Here is a 4,164-nt window from a genome sequence, read left to right as displayed (position 1 = left end):
GACCCCAATGAGTTGTTGTAGGTGTTCTTAACGGTCAGAGTGTGTGTCACTCTCTGAACACGAAGCATAGGATTAAACTCCCTAGTCTGACCGGACGTGGTTGCGTATTTGTACATCCCGCACAGCCAAACGAACGTCCCGTTTTGGCAAGAGTTTTACTGTTGGTCAGAAATAGACCAAATACCGTACTTCAGGTCGCCACTCACCCTTAGGGATGAAAAAAAACCTGAAATATAACAATATAATAAGTAGAAAAAAATCCATCAGGAGAGATTCTTAAGAGACACAAAAGAAGTGGGACAATTTATACATGGCGTGATAAATGTTAATTATCAAAAAATTCCGAGTTATCCACTTGCAATTTATTCTTTTTAGCAAACAAAACTCCAATCACCCGAGGAGTCGCTGAATGGAAACTCAACATTATCTTGTAGCAAATCATCCAGCCTAATAATGGTATATGCTAGTAAAATCTTAATGAAAAAATAAATCCACGTCATCATATTTATAAAACAGATTTGTTCCATCTCTGAGCCACCGACCATTCATCTTTCATGGGTGATGCTGGATGGAATTGCAATATGTTTATTTTCTAGAGACAACAATATATTTTTAACTCTAACAATACATCATAAAGTTTTTTTTGATTTCGATTTAAAATAAACTTTTTATCACTCCCTTTTACAACAATAAAAAAGGGGATATGATCATTTTCCATGAATTCATATCAAAACGGGTATTTTTTCAAAAGTCCTTCAATCTTTTACTAAAACACACATTAATAGAATCATATGTTTACTGTAAGGTATTACCAGCATCTTTGCGTATCTCCGAATATTTCGCTTGACAGTTACCACGCCGAAAGATGACCAAAAACTGCATGCATTCATGGTAGGTTTTAGAAAAAAATTGAGCAATTATCCAAAACTGGCGAGAAGGACCGTTTTATTTTTTTTTATTGGAAGTTATAACATAAACTTCTTTCAGATACACCATAATTTATTTAGGTTAAAGTCTTCCCGTCTATGCAAATTTGCAATATCTTTGTTAACAGCAATATATCACTAAATATATAAGGACATACAACAAATTATTGAATACGGGTTAAGTATCATGAATATATTATATATATATAGACTTCGAATTCCGCGGAGTAGGTCTTAAAACGTTTTGATTTTGTCCAAGTTAGAGAAACAAATTCAGGAGAAATTTGCCTAATATACGTAGAAAAAAACAATATAATTGAAAATTAAACCCATGTCCCCCTCCTCCCCAAAAAAACAGGATTTTGCATGCCTATAGATCCTCATCGCTTCCTTCCTTCATACACTTTTGTACTAACAGTTACAATCAATACCAGGCGGTGTATTTCATAATACTCGTGTAAGCAGGCACGAACAAATCAAAAGAAATATAATTGCTTGAATTCCATGCGTGTAAAAACTGAGTACTTTTCGGAATACACACTTACGAGATTGGGAAATAAGGGTAGAATGAAATTATAAAACTGCCCTGTGTTATCTCTAGATTTTGTTGATTATAAGTGATTTTACGAAAATTACAATGATTGTTAATATTTAGCAATAAACAAACGAAATACTACTGAATTTTTATTCAATTAAATGGGAGCTAATCTATCCATGTTCTGCGAAAAACGCATACATTCGACTGATTTTATATAATTTAGAAAAGTTAAGGTAGCATCTTGGTACTGTGACAGAGTATATTTTTGCATATTTAATTTATTAGTATTTTACATTTTATTACATGCCAGATATTATACTTTATTCATTCACTCTGATCATTTGATCTTTTGATTTATAGTTTATTATCTCTTTACACTATAAATTGTATGAAAGTTCTAGTCAGTCATACTTCATTGAGCAAAGTTGTAATTGTATCTACCCGTCCAACTCATTAGTAAATTAATTGTCACACCTTGTTTATCTTTATGGTCAGTTCTTATTGGTCATTCTGGACACACCTCAGATTTTGGAAAAGAAGTAATGGTGGTTAAGGTTCATCATAACAAATGGACAAATATGGCCGTATTTTCACATCAAAAACTACTCGTGTACAGACTTACCTGTGCAGTTTGGAAAGTTTTAAGGTCTGGCATCCACTAGATATATAAAAGTTAAATGCATTTTGTGTTTCAGAAAGATAAAATCGTTTTTGGATTTTGATGGGCATTTTTTTTTCCTTCCTGCAGAAGGTGTAAAAATAAACAAACACCTGAATTGCATTTGATACTGTCCACTCAGTTACTACCTTTAACTCACCTATAGATGTGTAGATATCTATTGTCCATGCCAATCAAGTACAATCAATACAATACAAACCAGTTGTTACCTGAGAGGGAGCATCTCAAAGTTGTATCCCAACTTAGTTTATTTTTACACCTTCTGCAGGAATGAAAAAAAATGCCCATTAAAATCCAAAAAAGATTTTACCTTTCTGATATACAAAATACATTTAACTTTTATATATCTAGTGGATGCCAGGCCTTAAAACTTTCCAAACTGCTCAGGTAAGTCTGTACACAGTGTAGTTTTTGAGGTGAAAATACGGCCATATTTGTCCATTTGTTATGATGAACCTTAATTCTTGAAAATTGGAGACATACATATTCAATATTTACTTCTTATTTAAACCATATATAGTGATGAAACTTATATAGAGACATTCTATTTAGTGCTCGTTAGTACTCACTGAAGTTTCCATACTTTGGAATCACTGTAGTTATTGGAAATTACATTCTTTATATCTGGTAAGTAGATTTTATGTTCTTTGTGGTGTATGAAAGGCGTATACAGTGCATGCTATACAATTCTGCCCGTTTATAGGTAAGTATGCCCATAGACCTTAGATATGATAGGAGTAAGATAGTTTATGTATTAGTCTGAGAATATATGATTTGAATCTGTAGTTTGGATGTAGAAAGGGAGATTTACGAATGATTTTGAAAGTGACCTTGACCTTTCAGTTATGGATCTATGACGTCACATTGACAATTGCGTTAATATTGCCACATATGGTAATTTTGTGTAATAGCTTGATTTTATTATATCAGTCTTTAATATGTTGAATTTTGTATAAGGGATCATTATTTTCCTAGATCCTAGTATTTACTATTGTGTATTATTTTCAGGACACATAGATTATGATGTTCCTGTAACATACTGGTTGTACTGTAGATGTTAGATATATAACCTGGTTCCACAGATTGGTAAGGGTCATATTATATTGTACCTATATGTCAGTTAACTTGAGTTCGATAATAGATATTAAACATTACAGTAGTGCATACGAACTTAATAGCTAGAATACTATAGTGAACAGTTAATAACCTTCGTATGGTAAAGGTTTTATGAATGACACTCGTTTATGAAGTACGATACATTCGACTTGTTTATAATACGCTTGGTTGATTATAATGATATGCTATTTGATACGACTTATCAGATACATGTATTTGTATTTAGAAATATAATTGCAAGTTTGTTGCATATTATGAATGTCACTGCATTCTTGATACTCAGTATAGTTTATTGTATATGGAATAGAATATTTCATACGATCTTGTAACATTGTTAATTACACCAGTATACTATTTGTATGATTCTAGTATAAGAATTTAATAAGACTGTGATATTGATAAATGTGATAATTATATGCTATTGTTATTGCAGGGTTATTTTCCCTATGTTTACTTGTATAATAAAGTGATGTCAAAGAACCCTAGACTTGTCGTTTATGGAACCCCCGTAAAACAAGACTATTATAATGGCGCCCAACGTGGTTTTTCTGGTAGATCAGACGTTTTTGGTGAATAATGAAGAGAATGAAGAATAATTCGTATTTTGGCAATACACGATACCCGTAGATGTCGCTACACCTCAGTGATTACCGATTGACAATAGATGTTACTTTTAAACTGAGTTGTATTTAATGTACCGGTGTGTGTTTTGACTTTATAATTAAATATCATTTAGTAAAACTTTTGATACATACTAATTAGTTGATTGACATTGAATATATTCTTTATTTGTATTTGAACTGTGTATATATATAAACATTGATTGTGTCACTTGAATTTTTTTTTTAAAATAACTTTCTTTGTTCTTTTTCCGTAAATTATGAAAAGTTGTCTCATACATATTA

The 4,164-nt window shown here is 31.7% G+C and overlaps 1 long non-coding RNA gene across 1 annotated transcript; it reads left to right on the top strand.

The window, feature by feature from the left end:
• The first annotated feature begins 2,641 nt into the window (after positions 1-2,641).
• On the top strand, positions 2,642-3,739 carry LOC127730939 (uncharacterized). The gene is made up of 2 exons (XR_007995385.1): positions 2,642-2,770; positions 3,152-3,739. It is a non-coding gene; the product is annotated as an uncharacterized LOC127730939 (long non-coding RNA).
• Positions 3,740-4,164: the final 425 nt, after the last annotated feature.

Source organism: Mytilus californianus, unplaced genomic scaffold, assembly GCF_021869535.1.
Source record: "Mytilus californianus isolate M0D057914Y unplaced genomic scaffold, xbMytCali1.0.p SCAF_2, whole genome shotgun sequence".
In the NCBI taxonomy this organism is placed as follows: domain Eukaryota; kingdom Metazoa; phylum Mollusca; class Bivalvia; order Mytilida; family Mytilidae; genus Mytilus; species Mytilus californianus.
The sequence above is the reverse complement of the archived record's forward strand: the minus strand, read 5'-3'. Positions and strand labels throughout refer to the sequence as shown.